Source organism: Crocodylus siamensis, chromosome 3 (assembly GCF_052110815.1).
Source record: "Crocodylus siamensis isolate JL-2025a chromosome 3, ASM5211081v1, whole genome shotgun sequence".
NCBI classification, from domain to species: Eukaryota; Metazoa; Chordata; order Crocodylia; family Crocodylidae; genus Crocodylus; species Crocodylus siamensis.
The window spans coordinates 122,519,774-122,540,334 of record NC_143397.1 but is presented as its reverse complement, the minus strand read 5'-3'; the positions used below and the strand labels follow the sequence as shown (position 1 = coordinate 122,540,334).

Genomic DNA, 20,561 nt, shown 5'->3' with positions numbered 1-20,561 from the left:
TTACCCAATGTTCCAGTTGGATTGTGGATGACAGTCTCAAACCACCCTAAAGCTTGGCTGATACTGGCATTTGAAATGTATTGATATAGAATGCATAGATATTTTCCTGAATTAGATTTACTAATGTAGTGTTTGGTCTCTGTTGGTAGCTAATGTTATGGTCAGTTTTACCATGTTTATGTATGTATGAATCATGTTACTTGATATGAATGTATTTTTGTATTTTTATAATGTGCTTGGAAATAGTCAAGTGATTGCTCATTCAAGCATCAGGAATGTCCCCAGACCAGACATAGGTATTCATATTTGAAAGAGAATACCAATCTCTGAAAGATGCACCTGTTGTTACTATGCATATTGACCAGCCAGAGAGGCAATTGTGTGTATTTGGGTAGAGGCACCATTCCCAAACAATTGGGGTTTACATTTCAAAGGAGAAGCTTATAGCATGGAGAATCTCATGCAGAGATTGATATTTTTTCAGCCTTGAATTGAATGAGAGAAAGTCTATATTTCTCCTGAATAACTGACAGCCAAGGAAATTTGGTTAACAGTTAATCTGTCTCAAAGGATGTAAATATTTCTATATATACTAAATATAATTGTAAATCAAGAGTAACACCTGGCATGAAAATGCAGATGCATATCTGTGGGGTGTGGGGAAGAAGTCATCCGCATAACATACACGGACTTCCTGAGAACTGAATAAAAGAATACAGGTAGACAGATAAAGTTATCGTACTTAAGAAGTGCTGGGTGTGGCAAAAATTGCCTGAAGATCCCTGCAGTCTGGGTGATCTAATCCTTCAGCTGGCAGAAGCTGATATTGCAAGCTGAGAAGCTGTTTTCAGGAAAGTTGTCAGGAGAGATCAGGACAGTTCTCTGGGCAGAGAAGGTGCTGCATTTTGGTAAGAAATGCAGGTAGAAGAGAAGACCTCCTTTAATGTTTTATAGTTATGTTCTTGTATTCTGTCTCTACAGCCTATTGTTGCTTGTTTGTGTAATTTATCTTGCTTATATAATACATCTTTTTGCCATTTTACTCATCTTACTGATTGCCTATGATACAGGTGATTTTCACAGCAATTGATGACTTCAGGTTGACCTCTTCTGTGGAAGAGAGGACTTACAATTTTACATAGAAGCTGCCAACATCTTCTCTGTTGGAGCTGTAAGGCCTGGCTGGGACAGGTGGAACTAAGGTTTACTTGGGGTAAGATGTTACCCCAATGGTAAATTTTAGCTTGTTCTCAAGTGAGAAGAGCCATGAAAAGAGGAGGTGAAGAGCACTGTGATAGAAAACCACCACCATTTTTTCTCAATGGCCGTCTTAGTTCCACTTGCCTCTCTGCAGATGTTTTCCAAGCCTTTCCAGTTCTGTGTGCCATTCCTTTTACATCACTTTTGTGTTGTCCACTCTGCCTTCCTGTTGTCAATTTATTCTTGGAGTGAAGTTTTTTTCAGAATTTTCCTAGCTCTTAATATAAAACTCTTCTTATCTCTTAGGCCAGCCCTGATCCCTGAAAGCTATTTCCTCACTTACTCAAGCGGAGGCCGTCTTTGGGGAAATGGCCATCTCTATCTGCAAATGCCTGCCAGTGGTCATACATCTCAACGTTTTCCCAGTAGCACTTGACCCATCAGTTTATTTTTATTCTCTTGTCCCATCTTCTCCCTTGTCTTTGGACAAATAGAATTCCAGTGAAGATCATCTCAGCTCAGGTTCTTTAAGGACCTTCCCTTTCTACGTTGGCAATGTTATCTTTTTCAGGGAGCATCTGACTGTGTTGTTTCTTTCCACAGTAAAAACAATTAATGAACTGTTTCCTTCCCACATCCAAATTCTCTTCAGTCTCAGGTCTATGTCTTGTATCTCTCCTCCTAGTAGACCACACAACCTTCTGTTTTCTGGGTCATTTGTGACTGACCTATTTTCTCTCCTTAGGAGTAAATTGCCAATAATGTAGACCTCTTTTTTTTCCAGCCATCTATGCCTCTCTCTGTTCTTTTCCTTTTCATTGCTTCTCCTGCTTGCTGGTCATGTCTTCCCACTGTTTTCACATTACATCATCCTCATTTCCATTGTCTTGTTCAGAAGACCCTCTATGTATACCACAGTTGCTATCCTCTGCCCTTTAAGCCTTAGAGAACAAACTTTGGGGAAACAGACCTTTGTGGCAAAAGGAAAGGAAAGGAGGAAAAAACCACCACAAAAAACCCAATCAAAGTTTACACAAAAGACCCTAAAGGAAAACAAAAATGTGACCACCACACCAAAATCCCTTTCAAACCCCACCGTTTACTACCCATCAGGTTTTTATAACAGGAGGCAATCCTCTTTTATGGGACAGGTTCTATTTTATTTCTTGGGTGCCTTAAGTGGACCTGATTCTCTTCCACCCTACTTGAGTCACTGAAAAACTCTGAATGTGAAAAGGCGTGGGTCCTCCAGTACCTTACTGCTTTTGTTTTACTCAATATTAAGGGTCAGAGATGATAATGCATTACAACAATAGATGTGTTAATTAAATGTATGAAATAGCTAACCAAATGAAAAATGTTTTGACTTTAAAATAAGAAAGACCTGCAGTTTATTTATGAGTTATTGCTGTATTTACTTAAATCCAGTACGAGGTCCTGTTCCCGCTCCCCCCTCCCCCAATAGCACTGGGTTCTAGGCCAAGGGGCCCAGGGCAGGGAGTGGCTCATGATTTTATGGAAAGTAAGTTCTCTTAAACAAGCCTGGTTTCATTTTTCAATTAAATCAAAAGCTTAGTTGATAATGGTAAATGTCTAAATGCTGTAGACTTTTTCTAAAAAATGAAACTTTTGTAAGGTAGTTGACTTAGCACTGTAAGATACTATGAATGAAAAATTAGCACTATTCAATATTAGTGAAATATATACAAAATGACTACATGAATTAGCCTACTGATGAACTTCAAATGGACTACTGTTGTTGAATGGGGATACTCACAAGAAGATGCTATAGGAATCAGTACTAGACCCATATTATTTTATATTTTTATCACTGGTATGAAACTAAAATATAAAATTACTGCTAATAAAATATGTGGAAAATTCAAGATTTGGAATAGCAACTAATGACATTCATATAGAGTGAAATGGATTGGTGGAGAAACTTGGCCCTTTAATGCTGCCAGATACAGTCACAGATCCATGAACAAGGAATGCAGACTATCTACAAAAAAGAGAACTGTATCTTAGAAAAGAGAAACTCTGAAAAGCATGTGGAGTGGAAGGCATATATTAACATTAACTTTAAGTGACATGACATGCCACAGATGGTTAATATTTTTATTGGCTTTGTATAAACAGAACTGTAATAAGGATGAGCAGGAGGATGATTTTACTTCGGCTCACAGCACTGATGGCACTGATACAAGAAAACGAAATACCATGTTGGTATCTACATTTTTTAAAGGGTGTTGAAAAATTGGAAGGGGTGAAGGAAGATCTAAATGTTAGAAAAGGTAGCTTGTAGAGAGACACTCAAGGATTCAGTTTATTGAGTTTATTAAGGTAATTTTATAAGTGCCTCCACTAGGGGAAAATGCTGGGCTCTAACAGGCTTTAGCAAAGACAGGGATGACAGGACTAATGACTATAAGATGAAGACAGACACATTCAAATTGGAAATAAGGTATGCATTTTTAACAGTGAAGGTAATGAAACAGGAATAAAATGTTAACGGAAGGGGTGAATTTGCCATCAGTTCAAGCTACCTTTCTGTAAGATGTTTTTTAGCAAAGCACAGATTACAGGGGTTAATATGAGGATCACTGCATGAAATTTAAAGATGTTATATGTGTCACACTATATGATCTAATTGTTTTTTCTAGCCTTAAATTCTATGAGAGAAAAGAAGAGAAATAGAGATGGATATGATGTGAAATACTAGCTATTTTTGTTCAACTCTCTTTTTCTCATCATGCTCAGTGGGAAAGACAATATTTGTTGTAACACAGTACCTATGTTGGTTGTATAATTTTAAAACTTGCTGCTGATTGTTTTTATTGGAACCAAATATACTCATTTAAATTCCTTCCTTCTCAACCACTGTTTTATCTGGTCTCTCCTGATCAATCCCTGATTTTCCATGACAGCAATACAACCATTTTGGAACGAAAGCTCCTCTGATTCAGTGAAGAGAAACAAGATACCTTGACTACCACCTAGGGAGGTAATTGCATGGTCACTGATGATGACCAGTGAGTCACCTCCCTTAGGCGGTGACTGAAACATCAGCTTTTGTTCAATGAGCTAGAGGAGCTTTCCTTTCACAGTGGACTTGGACTCCCTTTCTTGTTGATTCCTGTTGAGGGTTTATAATGTAAAATCAGTATGAGGGGAAAAACACCTTTTTGTTTAATAAAGATGATATAAATATTCCCTTTATATATTCTGTGTAGGATAAAATACCATTGCTCCTCCTGATAAACATTGCTCTGCACACATTTTGGCATTGGGTTGATTCTGGAGTTGTTTTTGTCTTAATATTAGTGTGTTTGATTCTGTGGAGTTTGACATCTCTATTCTTTTGTCTGACAAATCTGTGCACTGACTTGTAAAAAAAAATCAATATTGTTTTCCCTGGCATTTCTCTGCAGTTGAGTTGATTTATTATTGTGGTTCCCTTTCCCCTCTTTTTATCAGTCTGTTTCTATTGCTTCAGGGTTGAGCACCTGATAACATCACAGGGTAGAAGACACACAGTGAGTTTCCATGACCTTATCCCCTATGTGATCTTGTCCAGTGTGATGGTGAGCCATAGCTATAAAATGAACAATGATGTTATCCAGACTCTGCGATCAGATTTATGTCCTATTATGTTTGAAATAAGAACAAGCTTGAGCCAATGGGAGAAAAATCTAGTTTTTAAAAAAATTGTTTGTCCAGTTTCTCTATGAATAAAGGGAGAAAAATCTTTCCCTGACTGAAATGTAATTTACTGGGGCTAATGTAGTAAAGTAATATGCAAAACAAGAAAACACTGTAGATCAAACTGACAGCATGATTAAGGCAGAGCATAAAGGTGAGTTTCCGGTTAGTTGTTAGAAATGTAATTTTATCTGTGAACAGTGTTTTATTAGGTATTTGTATTGCATTGGTGCTTAATAACCCTCAATCAAGGCTCAATTAACCTTCAATCAAGATCAAGGCGCCATTATTATAGGCACCTTATAGACAAATAATAAAAATGTCCGTCTCCCAGAAAACTCCAGGGGTACATGGGACACAACTGGGTGTTAGAAAAGGCAAATTTGTTAATGGTATATTTGTAAGATGAGAAAACCATAAAGCAAATGTAGAGTATGTCCACACCTTAAGCTGGGAAGATTAAGATAAATCAACTAAATTATTAAATCAATATGCAATGTCACTGCAGCAAACCAAGGTCATAATACTCCTGGATGAGATCATCATGGATTTGACTTTAGGACACTGACTTTACACTTTAAGTTGATTCCTCTTTGCCTTTCCTTTTAGGTCAGAGCGTTGCAGAAAAGCAATTGCAGCTCACCACTTGCCTACTCAGTTCCCAGCTCACTACTTGCCTGTCTAGTTCCAGGTGATAATAACTTGTAGGCATCACAACAGTTCTTATGGATGGATCTAAGGATAGAAGAGATGGTGACAATGAATTTTCATAGAGAACTCTTCTATCCATGGTGGGTGGGAGTAGCAAGGGAGAAAGGACAGAGGTACTTAAAAACATAAGGGCATATGAACATAAAAAATGTCATACCTGGTTGGACTCATTGTCCATCTATCCCAGTATCCTGCCTCCAACAGTGAAAGGGATGGATGCTACAGAGGGAAGCATTGAAATAGATATATTTAGAATGATCTATCCTCAGTTCAATGCCCTGCCTAGCATCCACAATTATAGGTTTAGAAATGCCACAGTCAACATCTCTAACTAGTCTGTTCAACAAGTTTGAATAGATCTGTTATCCATGAACTTATTTAGTCCTTTTTTGAACCTGGCAATGCTGTCTGCCACCACCACCTCCTATGGCAATGAAACAGCAACTTGAAGGAGATGTTTATAGGAAACTGCCATCACTAGTGAGTGAAAATTGCAGTGGCCTGCTTAAAAAGCTAGTATATCTGATAGATACAGCAGCTCTATATAGTGTAGGGCTTTAAAGGCAAAGATAAACTTATAACCTATATTTCATGTTGTGTAAGACGGGTGAAGGGATTATGTAGCCAGAGTGATGCAGGAGATGATTCTACCAGCAAAACTTTGATCAGAATTAAGGGGAAAGGAGCTGGGATGTAGATGGTGACAAGTTTAGAAATGAGAAAAAATTAAATTACAGGATATGAGATTATGTGTTTCTCAGCAAGAGGTATCTGATGGAACTGGGGACGACACATTAGCCCTGCCCAGGAACAGGAAACTGTCAACAGCTTTTTAGGATATTGGAACTGGCAAGAGCAGAAATAAGATGAGGATGAGAAGCAGTTTCCCACTCTCACAGGCTTTCTTGGCCCTGCTGGAATCAGGCTCTTGCTGATATCAAAAGCTCCTGCTCTCCTGCAAATTTCAGCTCTGCCTGGGAAATGCTCTTCTGATATGTTGCCTTCACCATTGTCAAGGATGCTGATCAGGCAGACCAGCCTGGGCTCAGTACTGTCAGGGACTCTGAGCAAGCAGGTCAGTCTGAACCAATTACCGTGGCACCCATGCCTGCAGCAAGCCCCAGCTAAAGAACTCTGCCACAGCACAGGAGCAGAAAGCATCCTGATTGGCTGCTGGGAGCACCGCCTATTCCTCCAGCACAGGGGTGGGCAATTATTTGGGCCTGTGCGCCACAGGGAATTTTGATAAGCTGGCATGGGCAAGGTCAGCACCTGTCCCCCACCTGCACATCAAGTGACTTGAACTTACTATGGAGCTTTGGCAGGCAGGGAGCAGTGCTCAGGAGTGGGATGGGCCAATGGGGCTGGGATCCTGGGCCCGGGTCGTGGGGCAGTGACAGCTTGGGGCCTGGGCCTGGCCATGGTCCACTCCCTGCATGCCCTGCCTTGGAGGAGGTGGGGTGGAATGTATGGGAATGTGTGTGAGGTATGTGGGGGGGATGTTCAAGCTTTTTGGGAGGCAGGGGACTGTATGGGTGTTAGGTCCTGGGATCTGGCCGGGGATGAAGGGAGGGAGGGAGAGGTGGGAGGCACATTCAGCAGAGGAAGCCCAGTAGTGTGGTCTGTGGCTGCTCTAGTGCTCTATATTGGGTCAAGGTCTTCCCAGGATAGCCCGTGCCACATTCCTACCAGCACCTGCCAGCCCAGGCTGCAACCAGTGAGTGCAACTTCTGGCAAAGCTGTTCCCCCTTGCCTTCAGCAGGGGCTGCTGGGATAAAGGTTCCTTCCTGCCCACTTGCCTGCAGTAGTATAGCAGGAGCAGGAGCAAGAGAAGGAGCTTCCATTGGTAAGGGGAACAGAGCAGCACCCATCTAGCTTCAGCTGCACTGGGAACAACCCCTCTGCAAGCTGCATAAACTGGCCAGGGCCTGAGCCAGTGGCTTAGGACAGACTTTTAAAAAGCCTGAGCCTGAATTGTTTCAATCTTTGCAGGTTAGTTTAACCTGGCTAGGCTAAACCAGTTTGTAACTGCACAGACATCTCCTCTGGACTGAAAAAATTCAGGCACATGCCTGCAGTGGCTCAAGCTAGAAGCTGAGGGGTTCTAGAGCAGCCCTCCCCTTCTACAGAGCTGAGCTGAGGGGGGAAGGGTGGGAGGCGGGCAGCGTGGCCAGTCTCCGGCAGGACACTATGATTAGGAGGGGGTTCCACTTCCTCCTGAGCAGCCCAGCAGGGAATGTTTATCACCCTTAACTCAATGTTTATTAACCCATTAAGAAAACAAAGTCTCTCTCCATTAGTTCAAGCTCTTCTTAAACAGCTTTTCAAAGGAAGGATTTCATAGAATCATAGAATCATAGAAGTAGGGTCAGAAGGGACCTTGTAGATCTTCAAGTCCGACCCCCCACCTGGGCGGAAGAAAAACTGGACTCAAATGAGTCCAGCCAGATAGGCATCAAGCTTCTTCTTAAAGATCCCCAGGGTAGGAGCCAGCACCACTTCCCTTGGAAGTTGATTCCAGCTCCTAGCTGCCCTAACTGTGAAGTAGTTCTTGTGGATGTCTAATCTAAACCTACTCTCCAGTAATTTGTGTCCATTATTCCTTGTCATGCCAGGGGGCGCTAGGGGAAACAGTGTCTCCCCCAAACCCTTCTGGTCCCCCCTAGTGAGCTTATAGACAGTCACCAGGTCCCCCCTCAGCCTTCTCTTGTGAAGGCTGAACAGGTTTAGGTCCCGCAGTCTTTCATTGTAGGGTCTGCCCTGTTGTCCCTGGATCATGCAGGTGGCCCTCCTCTGGACCCTCTCAATGTTGTCCAGATCCCTCCTGAAATGGGGCGCACAGAACTGGATGCGGTACTCCAGCTGTGGCCTGACCAGCGTCGCATACAGGGGGAGGATCACCTCCCTGAGTATACTTGAGATGCACCTGTGGATGCATGACAAGGTCTGGTTAGCCCTGCCAACCGTGACCTCACGTTGTTGGCCCATGTTCATCTTGGAGTCAGTAATGATTCCAAGATCCCTTTCTGCCTCCGTGCTCTCAAGAAGGGAGTTTCCCATTCTATAAGTGTGTTGCTGGTTTCTTCTGCCTAAGTGCGGCACCCTGCACTTGTCAGTATTGAAACGCATCCTGTTTATGTTAGCCCACACCTGTAACCTATCCAGATCTTGCTGCAATCGTTCCCCTCCCTACTAGCGTGCTCACCTCACCCCAAATTTTGGTATCATTAGCGAATTTAAACAGGTTGCATTTCACCCCATCGTTCAAATCACTGATGAAGAAATTGAACAGCGCAGACCCAAGGACTGAGCCCTGGGGGACTCCGCTGCCCACTTCCCCCCAGGTTGAATATGACCTGTCCACCACCACCCTCTGAGTATAACCCTTGAGCCAATCTGCAATCCATCTGACTGTGTAGGCATCAATGCCACAGTCGCCTAGTTTTTTAATGAGGATGGGGTGGGAGACGGTGTCAAAGGCCTTGCTGAAGTCTAGAAAGACTATGTCCACGGTGACACCTGCATCCATTGCCTTTGTGACCTGATCATAAAAGGTAATCAGGTTGGTCTGATATGACCTGCCCCTAATGAAACCATGCTGGTTGCCCTTGACCATCATCCCTGAAGCCGGCTCATCACAGATGTGCTTCTTGAGGATCTTCTCAAAGAGTTTCCCTAGGATTGAGGTAAGACTGACAGGCCTATAGTTGCCCAGGTCCTCTCTCTTCCCTTTTCTGAAGATGGGGACCACATTAGCTATCTTCCAGTCATCTGGCATCTGGCCCGAGCACCACAAGCGCTCGTAAAGCCGTGCCAAGGTCCCTGCATTTTACCTGATATTACCAGCTACCTGTTGATTAACTCCAAAAACCTTTCTGCCTTTGTCATCTCCCATAGCATGGACCATAGCCAGCATGTGGTCCGCTAGCTAATGCTGAGACATGTCTGTGTAAAGCATAGGGGTAGGGGGAATAATCCTTGCTTAGCAGGGAGAAGCCAGGCAGATGCCTTCAGTCTCTGCTGGAGCTCCAGCAAGGGAGCAGAGGGGAGAGGCCAGCCCTGCTGTGGAACAGAGAGCCCTGCCCAGTCCAGAGAGCATGCTGGGATGCTGGGGGTGTCTGGTTGACTCAAACCAGTCAGTGGCCTGGGACAGACATTGTATAAATTGGTTTGATCCAAATCAGGTAAGTCTGATCCTACATTCAACCAGATTTATTTCAAACCAGTTTCAACCATTTTCAAACTGGTTTATGTGCACTGAACATCTGTTCTGTTAAAGGTTTAAACCAGTTTCTGATCATTTAAACTGGTTTATGTGTAGTGTCCCTAGGCAGTGGGACTGTTATCCACCTTTTGCCTCCAGCTGGCGCTCCTCCTGCTCCTTCCCCTGCTGTGCCACTCTGAGCAGAAGGGAGCTTAAGCTAGGTAGCTACTGCATCAAAACATGGGTAGCTGCCTTCTTTGCACTCTGCTTATTCAGCATGATGAGCAGCCACCTGCAGGCAGCCAGAGCAGGTGGAAGGGAGCCAGGAGCTGGAGCTGGAACTGCCTGGCTGAAGCTTCTCCAGTACCTGCCTGGAGTGGTGCAATAGGGGCAGGAGAAGAAACCACACACAGCTTTCATTAGGGCTGTTCCTCATGCTGCTGCTTGCAGCCAGATGCTGCTCTGCCCCTTTGCTTCCAAAAGCATCTCCTCTTCCTGCTCCTGCCCCTGCTGTGCCACTCCAGGCAGGCGGGCAAATGTGGGGGAAACTTCAGCTGGTTGACTCCCACTGGAGGTGAGGGGAGTGTAGCAGCACTGAGAACAGCCCTTCTGGAAGATGTTTGTGCTGGTAGGGGCCTGCACCAGTTGAAGCATGGATCAGGCTGCCAGGAGGGAGCGTGTGGGGCTCAGCCTCATGTAAAGCCCCACAGGGGCAGCTGTGGTCTGGATCTGGTCAATTGGTGGGCTAGATCTGGCTCTCAGGCTGTGTTTTGCCCACCCCTACTCCAGCATCAGTTGGGGCCCTGGATCTGCAGGCCAGTCAGTAGTTCTTCTGTGGTAAGCCTCCTGGGTTCTGCACTCTGGTTTTCCTGCTTCCTAACCCTTTTTTTTTTTGGCTTTGTTCTGAACTTTGGCTTTGGATTCTGCTGCAGTTCCATTTACTGGCTCCTGATCTTGTTTTGTCTCTGTTTTTGGACTTCTTCCCGTAGACTACCCCCTGGGTTGGGACTTGGCATCTGACCCCTGGATCCTGACCCTGGGCTGTGCCATGGATGCTGCTTCTGGATCTCCCTCTGGTTTTGGTACATGGCTCCTTCCCTGTGACCTAGCCCCAGGTGCTGCTTTTCCTTGGTGGCCTAACCATTATGCCAGATCACTTACTACCCAATCCCTTACAACTATAACCCCACCTTCTGTGGAAGAGCAAATAACAAGAGGTACTGGAGCTGGTAGGCAGAGCCTTTCCTTCTGTTGCCCTCAGGAGCAGCAAAGAGGTTTGAGGGGCAGAGCAGTGAACTCTAGAGGAAAAGGGGAAAAGAGCCCAGAAAGAGCCCAGAAACTCAAAGCACCCTAGTTTTGCCCTCTTATGAAAAATGAGCCAGTCTATTTTGTCATCTTCCTTTCCCCTGTAACATTAGGCCCATGACAGAAGATCGAGTAAGGGATATGGATTATACTGTACAAATTGCCAGGCATCCAGCGGAAGTGTGAGAGAGTAGAATTCACCTTACTCTATAAATTGGGGGAGCTGGCAAATGTTACACACCCTAGAGTTGTGCTGGAGGAGGACATGAATCAGAAGACAAACCAAAAACGTGAAATACTGATTTTTTTTAGAAAAATCTCGTGATTTTATGCAGGTCTGACTCATGAGTTTTGGTCCCTGGAGTTTGGCAATATTGGATGAAGTAAATTACTGCATCTGAGGCAATTTAGGAAGGCTGTTTTAGAGATTTATATACATAAGGGAACATTATCACCATCCAACCTGACTTCCTGTTTCATACAGGCCATGGAACTTCCCTGAATCCATTTCTGTTTGAATTACAGTATATGTTTTAGGAATCTGCCCCAACTGCCTAAACTCGGTTTTAGGTATGAAGATGCCAACCCTTGGTAAGTTGTTACAATGTTACTGAATGGGCAGGTAAGGGCACAGTAGGATCTAATGTGTGAGCCAAACAATTGTGCCACTAAATCTGATCACTGGTGCAGGGGGAACCTGGGATCATGGTCCTGGGCTCCCCCTGCACTGGCTTCTGCAACTGTGAGTCTTACAGCTGATGGGGCTCAGTGGACATTGCAGCTGGGGCACTGTACCCTGTGCTGCCCCTGCTGTGAGCCCCATAACTAGGGCCCTACTGAATTCATGGGGAAAGTGGGCTGTGCTGTGGCTCCTTTAATTTTACAGGTTCTCCCATGTTCTGGATCTGGCTCACATGCTACTAATTGGTGGAGGGGCCCCGCTAATGGCTCACTTCTGATGGCAGGGAAGCAAAAACTGTGGTTTTAGATATGGCGCTGTCTTTGCCTCCCCACCCGCCAGCAGCAAGCAGTGAAGCAGCCAAGGCCCACTGGCCAATCAGCGGTGTGGGGCAAAAATGGTGCCACATTTAAAACTGTGGTTACCACTTTCCTACCAATTAGAAGCAGGCTGAAAGTGGGACCCTTCCATCAATCAGTGGAGGAGGGGCACACTGGGGAGCCTACATTATTAAAGGAGATGCAGCAAAGCCTACTTCCTCCATGAATTTGGTAGGTACTGGTGATGCACAGGGGGTACATGCGGATGCACGTGCACCTCCTGAGCATGGCGGTGCACCCCTGTGAAAAGGTGCTGCCGACACTGCTGGTGGTGCCTGTGAGAGGTCACCATTCACCACTCCTCCCTCATTGCTGACACTGCCAGCACCAATGCTGCCGGTGGCATCTGTGGGTAGTCACCAACAACTTGTCAGTGCTTGCCACATCCCACCCCCGCTGCTGGCAGCACTGCGGCCACCTGCAGCAGCTCCCTACTTGCTGCCACCATACTCCTGCCACCAGCCGTACTGCTGCCACCTGCGGGAGCTCACCATGCCTTCCCAGCCTCCGGAGGCACACGGCGTTCATGTCGGTAGGGCTCTACCCATAGCTGATGACACTGCCCCTGCTGCAAACATCACAACTGACAAGGCTCAGGAGGGGTTGGGGGCAGCATTCTCCCCACTGCAAGCTGTGTAGCTGGTAATGCTGCCACCACTGTGAGCCTTGTCAGCTGTCAGTTGATGGGGTTCCCAGCCACAAGAGAGCACTTGTTCAGTTAATGGTGTGATTAGAACAAGCTCCAAATTTATTACACACTTTTGTGAAATAACTTTCTAGCTTATTGCTTGTTTTTATCATGCCCTTAATTGGTTGAACATGTAGCTGGGTCACAGCTTAAGGCATGATTACCTGGTTAACTTCTCCATGTCCTTTTTAAAATGTGGAGCCCAGACTTAACACAGTATTCTAGATGAGGCCTAACTAGTGCCAAGTAGAGATGCACTATCACATCTTGGATGCATCTACACGATACTGTGACTATACAGTTGTTACTGCACAGTCATTTAGTACTTGTATAAAAAAGCTCTAAATGACTGTGCAGGAGCACTGACAAATGGCTTTTTCATGATGCTGACTGTGTAGTAGCCTGAGACTACTCCGCAGTAGCATCATATCACAGTTTCTGCCACATGACTCTACTATGCAGTAGTCTCGGGCTACTGCACACTCAGTGTCTCATGTAGAGGCGGCCCTTGTGTCTTGCACCTAATGCTTCTGTTGATGTAGCCCAAAACCAAATTTGCCTTTTGTGTAGCTGAATCGCACTGTGAACTCTGTGATCCACCAGGACTCCCAGATCCTTTTCCATAGTGCTGCCATCCAGCCAAGTGTCACCCATCTTTTATTTGCGTTTTTGACTGTTCTTCCTGAGGTTTAGCATCTTGCATTTGTCAGCATTAAACTTTATCTTGTTAGCTTCAGCCCAGGTTTCCTATCTGTCAAGATCCTTCTGAATTGCACTCTTGTCCTCCAGTGTGTTTACAGTCCTTTCATGCCATGTGAAAACTTCCTCAAAAAGCTCTCAATTTCAGCATCCAAATCATTAATAAACCTCCTCAATAGCACTGGGCTCAGGAGAGATCCCTCTGAGAATCCATTAAAAACCTTCTACTATTCAGACATGGATCTATTTATAATAACCCTCTGCTTACAAGTATTGAGCCACTTCTCTATTCACTGTATAGAAGCTTTGTCTAGTCTGAACTTCTCAAATTTGTTTGTGAGAACATCATCTGGAACCTTATCAGAAGGCCAGACATACTATATCACTATACCACACCATTCTCTTTATTACCCAAGTAATTACTTTGTCAAAGAAAGAGATCAAGTTTGTTTGATATGGTTTGTTCTTAGTAAATCCATGCTGGCTGCTTGTGATCAGCCTTCACCCCCTCAAGATGGTTGGAAATGGACTTTCTTAGGTATAAAAGTGGGGTATCTGGTCTGAAGTTTCCCAAGGTCATCCTTTTTGCCATTTTTAAAGAGGGACATGATATTGGCCTTTTTCCAGTTCTCCAGTACCTGGTCCTTCTCCCATGACTTCATAAAAATTGTTGCCAAGGCTCTGAGATCACCCCTGCCAGCTCCTTCAATACTCTGAGATAGAATTCATCAGGACCTGCTCACTTGAATTCATTAAGACCCATCAAAAGCTTTCTGATTGTCTTTTTTTTGTTTAATCCCTCAGTATGGTGATGGGGGAAGTCCCCAACCAGTCACAGTGGTGGTCTCCCACTGCTTCTGGGCACACCACCCACTATCTCACCTGCCACACCTTGCTATTAAGTAATTACAATCTTAATTAGGTGGGAGGCTTTCCATTGAATGCCCTGTTCTCCTGGGTCTGTGTATGCAGCTCCAACCATACCTGTACTGCATCCCAAGCCTCACAGATGTTGCTCACAGCTGTGATAAGCTCTGGCCTGAGGCCAGGCCCAACTCATCACAGCATTAAGTCTCATTTCCTGTACCCTGCTAGGGCCACACTCATATCGCCTCCCTCTCACAGAGGCCTCGCACCCAGTCTCTTTCATCCTGCCCTTCCTGGGCCTCACACGTACTGTCTCTCCCAGGGACCACATTCACTCTGCCCCCACCTGGAGGGTCCTCAGGCTTGCTACTCTTCACTTCTTGGCCAGCAAACATGCAGCCTTTTGGGCATCTGCTGCTACCTTCATCTGAGCAAGTGCTGGGCAGTTCACAAAATGCTGTGCTGTCTCTACCCCTGGTCCCCCAGTTGCTCTCCATCTAGGAGCTGATGGCTCACCCCCTGTTCTCCTCACAGCTCCTCCTCTGCCACCCTCCAATCAGCCTCCAGCTCACCTGTGGCATCTAGGTGCCCAAAGGCTTACCTAGACCTAACTCAGGCCCCCATGCTAGCAAGGCCTCCACTCAAGACCCTGCCTTCGGAGTCCCAATTCATACCTCTCACTCACTGGGCTTCACCACTGCCACTCTACTCCGCTTTGTACTCTGGGGTCAAACACCCCCACAGACTCAGGTGCTGCTTGTTGGCATGCCTGGCCCATACTCATCCATGTCTCATCAGGGCTTCAACTGCTGGTGCCCTCTCAGGACCCTAACTACTCCTCTCATGGGGTCTTCCCCCGTTTCAGGCTCAGGTGCTTCTCAAAGCTAACCTGGCCTCATCTCCAGGGTCTTCCACTCTTGCAGGCTCAGGTGCATCTCAAAGCTTACCTGGCCTTCACTACTCCCCTTCAGGGTCTTGCACTTCAATGGGTTCAGGTGTCCCCTATGGACATCCCTGGCCCCACTACTCTCTCTTCAATATTATCATGTATCCTACTGGGTGATGGCGGCAAGAGTTTGGGTGTCCCAACCTTTCTTTCACTGGGATGGTCCTTGAAACTGGCATTTACTGGCCTCATGCCCTGCCACAGGCAGGACCACCAGGCATCCCTATCCTGGCAGGGTGCAGTTTTAGGTCATGCCCAGAGCCAGGAGCCTCCAAGCCACCTCACAGCTCCTTCACTTACCTCTGTGTTGTCTCTGGAGCAGCAGCTCCACTGGTAGATGTTCCTTCCTCAGTGCCAGGCACCAACTCCTATCGCCAGTCCTGTAGGCATGAGTCTTAACATAGCTGCTCATCAAGACTGCGCTGCACTTGCTTGCTGCTTGGACCAGTTCTTAAAGAACCAGAGCACTGCGAGTGCCATGACATATGCCTTCCCCTTAAGTTGTTTTTTTTTTGGCAGAGGGGAGGGCATTTTCTCTGCTGCTCAGCCAACAAGTTCTCCCAGAGCTTGCAACTTCCATAAGTGCCAAGCACCCCACTGGTGCTCTACCAGACTCAGATTGTCTGCTTCTTTATCCAAATAATCTTTATTAGGTATTCAGCTGCATCTTTTTTTTTTTTTTTGTGAAGATGGGGGCAAAGTAACTAGATTAGCTCTGCCATCTTTGCATCTTCTGTTAAAAGAGTTTCCTTGGCTAGTTAACAGTGGACCCACAGCTTCCTTGGTCTTTTTTTTCTGGAGAACATACATATAGTACCTCTTCTTGTTGTCTTTAACCTTCCTCTCCAGGTGCAGTTTGTTCTTTACCTTTGCCTTCCTGTTTTTGTCCTTGCTTGTTCCCAATATTTTCTTGTATGCCTCCTTGGTGATCTGCCCATTCTTCCATTTCCTGTCTGCTTTCCTTTTCCATTTGAGGCACCCAATCTGTTGCAGCCACATTGATCTCTTACCATTCTTGTTGTGCTTCCATTGTGTTGGAACAGTTTCTTGTTGGGCTTTCAATGTTGTGCTTTTTAAAAGCTTCCAGCCCTCCTGGGCACATTTACCCTTCTTTTTTCATCTCATGGTATCATGCCTATTAACTTCTTGAGTTGTTTGAAATCTGCTTTCTTGAAGATTAGCATTTTAGTTCTGTTGGCCTCATGATTTACCTATCTCAGGATCATGAATTCTACCATACTGAGGTTGATCACTTCCTCTTAAGTTTCCCATCACTTCTATCTCCTCTACTAATTCTTTCCTATTGTTCAAGCCAAGTTCTAAGGTAGACAGTCTCCTAGTTTTATCCTGAACCTTCTGGAAAAGGAACTTGTCCTCTACACAAGTTCACAAGTTGAGAACTGGCTCAGCATTTTATGTTTGACTGCATTAGTCTTCCAGCAAATGTCTAGAAAATTGAAACCTTCCATCAGTACCATTGCATCACTTTTGGATAATGTTATGACCTCCTTGAAGAATGCCTCATCTATCTATCTCTTCTTTTTGACTTGGCGGCTTACAATTGATCTCCGCCATTATATTGATGCAGAGTCTTTCACCTGTTAGCTTCACCCAAATGCATTCTGCTCTGCCTTCTTTCTGAACCAGGGAACAAGTGTATGTGTTTTTGATCCCTGTTCTTATGAAACAGTGTAGCCCTTTATATTGAAGTTTCAATCATATGAGCTGTCCCAAGTCTCTGTGATACAATCAGATTGTAGTTCTTTTTTCACAGGCTGTGATTTTCAGCTCATCTTGTTTATTCCCTGTGCTTCTCGTACACATATACATATGTTGGACATATTTTGCATTTTAACCGACTTGTTTTCCTTTTGCATCACTCGTTGCTTTCCTGTGGCTCTGTGATCCTATTCCAGAGTCCAGCTGCTTCTTCTGATCCTTTCTCCTCTGGATTGTTTTCTGTGTTGCTGGAGGATCTTTTTCACCATGCCATGTTGAACCTATTTTAAAGCTCTCTTTAAGTCCAAAGATGGCCAGATGATGTCCAAAGATGTTTTTTCTCATTCTGATTAGATGTATCCAGTCTCTTGATAGAACTTCCCCAGAATATGTGGTCATTGTCAAAGAATCCAAAGCATTCATGTTATAACCACCATTTCAGCCAGTTGTTTACTGCCATGATACGCTAATCCCTTCCTGTGTCCTTGCACAGGAAGGGACTAGAGTATCATGGCAGTAAACAATGGTGAGGATTAATGAGAACAGGACTTGTGCTGTTAACCTGTATGCTTGTGCCCTTAACCCTATTGCCAAAAACCTTGTAGTCTTCTCTGACCTGCTTGGTAAAATTCCTGGCAGTATTATTGGTGCCTACATGAACAAACAAGAAAAGTGTATGGTCTAAGGGATGGGAGCTTTGGCAGTCTTTATGTGACCTCTTGAGTTGGGGCTCCAGACAGGCAGCACATCCCCCAAGACCCCAAATCTGGCGTATAAATTAGTGCTTCTGTCCCCTGCAGAAGGAGTCACCAATGACCACACTCTTCTCTTCCTTCCTGGCATCGTGGTCATAGAGCCCCTGTCCATGGGGTATTGCACTTTGTGCTACTAGACTATATCAAATTCATCATACCCTCCCCTCAGCTCACACTCCAATGAGTCCTATGCTGGCCTTCTACTTTCCCCATGAATCTATTGTAAACTGTGCAGACTTGTCCCCATCATGTACCAGGTCCCCTGTCCCCTGACACTCATCTGAGCCTTCGCTGCCCCTCTAAGATTTCATACTACACTGTAGCCCCTTACATGCTCTGAGCCATCCTCACCCACAATCTATCTTTCTCTCCACCCCCTCAAACAATTCCATCATCTTCTGCAATGAATAATCCAGGAAAGGGTCACTGCAGTAACTTACCTCTTTTCTTCACGCTGGCAACTCCTTCCTGCTTCTGACTGTTGTGCCACTGTACAGCTTAGTCTGCCCTTCCCCTCCCTGTCTCTGACTTGTTATGAGTTAAAACCCTCTACAAACAGAACTGCTCAGTACAGGTTCCTAGGGAGAAGCATGCCTTTATTGACCATGCTGGGGGGTGGGAGTGGTTTTGAACACACAAATATTATCAGGAGTACATATCATTAGGCAACTGTTGTTCCTCTGGATCATGATGTACATGTAAATGGTCTAGTTAGATGCCTGATGAATCTGCTTGTGGCTGACAAGCCCAATTTGAGAGGGACACAGCTTGTTACAAGTTTCACAAATCCATGTGTTGTCTGAGTTGGAGTCCAAGTTTACAGCATGCTGTTTTCTTCGTTCTTGCTTTGCTTCCATCCTCTGGATAAAAGGTGTTTCATACTGTGCTGTACCTAGTGCTGGATGTTCCCTCCAGGTTGGTTGGGATTTTGTGTACTCCTCCCAGTTTTCTACATCAATGTTGAACAACTTCATATCATTTTTGCACATATCATAGTACCACCTTATAGGGTGATCCTGCTTTCTAGAGCCATCTTGAATCTCACTGTACAAAATATTCTTGGGGATACAGTCTTCTCCCATTCTCCTGACATGGTTGAGTCATTGCAACCTCCTCTTCTTGATAGTGTTTTCTAAGTGTATTAGACTTGCGCACTCCAGCACCTTCGTGTTTTGTCTTTCCTCCTTATTTTGAGGATCCTATGCTGGCATCCCATGTGGAAGCTCTTCAATTGCTTGATGTGCCTAACATATTCAGTCCACATTTTGAACCATAAAGCAGGAATGACACATGCAAGTCTTGTAAATCTGCGTTTTCATCTTAGTTGATAGTTTGCTGATATTCCATGCATGCTTCTGTAATGGCCTGTTAACAGACAGAGTAATTGTAGAAGAAAGCTAGTTTGATTCAAGAAAGAGCAAGCATTGTTAACACCCCTGGAGAGATAAGATTAACAGAAATCAAGTAGATAATAATAAGCCATGAAGTCAATTAACTCCTTCAGCTCCACCTGCATAAAAACATGGCTGTCACTGCAGAACAGTTTGCTTTAAACTCTCAGGGGATCAGGAATCAAAGGGGTTGGGGTGAATGCATTCCTCCTGGCCCTGCATCCACCCTTGCAGATGCACATAGCAGTGTGTGTGTGTGTGTGTGTGTGTGTGTGTGTGTGTGTCTGGTGGGGGAGGTGGGGAGATGTTGACACAGACAAGGGGAACGTTAACACATTTAATCCTCCATACTACACAGGTACTTAAAATGGGACAATAGACTCTGTAGGATCCGGGGATAAAAGCCAGTATCCCAGGAGAAATGTAGTGTCTGAATATACATATTGGTTCATGGATTGGTGTTAAGTCAGAGCTGAGTAACTGCTTGAAATCTTATGACCCTTGCCCTTCCCCCCATGTCCCCTGCTAAGCAATTAGAATTAACAGCATCACTGTAAATGGGGAGAAAAACAAACCTTAAAAAACAAAACCATATGAAACCAAACATTTTAGGTTTATTTGTTGCTACAAAGAATGCGTGACAATGTCATCACATGCAATGTTCTTTATTATTCAATATTATTGTTAATTCTGAATTATGGACCAATCACAATATAGCAGCACTGCCAGCAGAGTAGTGATAGGTTTCACACTAGGAGAGGTGGGGGTGTGGCACTCTATATCAAGGAGGAATACACATCCTCGTTAATTAGCAAGGTGTCAGAGGAGGGGCACTCTGAGGTGCTTTGGTTTAGAGTACAAGGCAGTCGAGGGGTGAGAGATTTAACGGTGGGGGTCTACTACAGACCTCCCAACCAGGGAGAAGAGCTTGACCTTAGGTCAGCTTACAGAGGCGGTAAAGGCTAAAGATGTGGTAGTCATGGGGGACCTGAACTTCCCAGATATCTGCTGGGAAGAGCAGTCAGCCAGGTCTGACCACTCACATAGGTTCTTAGACAGAGTGCAGGACCTCCATCTAACCCAGGAGGTGCACAGCCCCACCGGGGGGGATGCCTTGTTGGACCTAGTGCTGGCCATGGGTGATGAACTGGTGAGGGGGCTGCGGGTGCTCGACCACTTGGGGAACAGAAATCATCGCCTGCTGGAATTTACCATCCAGCGCAAGGTGGCAAGGGCATGCAGTAAGGCAGCAGCCCTAGACTTTAGAAGGGCAAACTTCAGTGAGCTAAGGAGGATAGTCTTGGATGTGCTGAGG

General features: G+C 45.1%; 1 long non-coding RNA gene across 2 annotated transcripts in view; it reads left to right on the top strand.

Annotated features, from left to right (window-relative positions):
- Nucleotides 1-20,561, top strand: part of LOC149868754 (uncharacterized) — a 116,207-nt gene that overhangs the window by 43,142 nt on the left and 52,504 nt on the right. The window lies entirely within an intron of this gene.